Source organism: Penaeus monodon, chromosome 30, assembly GCF_015228065.2.
Source record: "Penaeus monodon isolate SGIC_2016 chromosome 30, NSTDA_Pmon_1, whole genome shotgun sequence".
NCBI classification, from domain to species: domain Eukaryota; kingdom Metazoa; phylum Arthropoda; class Malacostraca; order Decapoda; family Penaeidae; genus Penaeus; species Penaeus monodon.
In genome coordinates this window covers 22,146,486-22,147,102 of record NC_051415.1, presented here as the reverse complement: position 1 = coordinate 22,147,102, position 617 = coordinate 22,146,486, and the positions used below count along the sequence as shown (strand labels likewise).

Sequence of the window (617 nt, the reverse complement as noted above, 5' to 3'; positions counted from 1 at the left end):
TAGTAAATCCAGGCAATAGGATTTACCAAAGTAACCCTTTCATGCACTTTCATATTATCTGTGTCCAAATGATGAATCCTAATGCTCATAAAAAAATACCTACTCCATGTTAATGTTAACAGAGAATTCCTGTAGTGGTAAATTCAGTATTTGCCCAACCTGCCAACCAGTTTTCCCCCATTTTCTAAATTACTGCTTATCTCATAACTTTGGATTACAATGACGGAAAGCTGCATCTAATAATAAGTATCAGAATATTTGTTCTATACATGTCTACTTACTTACATATTTTTACAAATTTGTATTTGTGCTTATAATACAGAGCAGTTATTTACAACCCAATGATATATAGCTTATAAAAGTTAATAAAAGTTTTGGAGATAAGAAATACAAGCACCTCCCCCCTCCCACACACTCACACAAAATAAAATAAAATCAAATCATCACATGCTGTTAGGTCTGGTATCAAGGTGAGAAATAAAAAATAAAATGTATTACATCAGCAAGAGTTAAGAAAAATATCTTTCTTGAGCAGTAAAGTACAAATTTAGGAGAAAGTAGTATCTGTAGCTGAAGTATTAGGGTGATTAAACATTTCATTACAAAAATGATGCACC

At 31.6% G+C, this 617-nt stretch overlaps 1 protein-coding gene across 2 annotated transcripts in view; it reads right to left on the bottom strand.

Annotated features, from left to right (window-relative positions):
- The window catches only part of LOC119592632 (arginine--tRNA ligase, cytoplasmic-like), a 19,098-nt gene that overhangs the window by 11,234 nt on the left and 7,247 nt on the right, over positions 1–617 (bottom strand). The window lies entirely within an intron of this gene.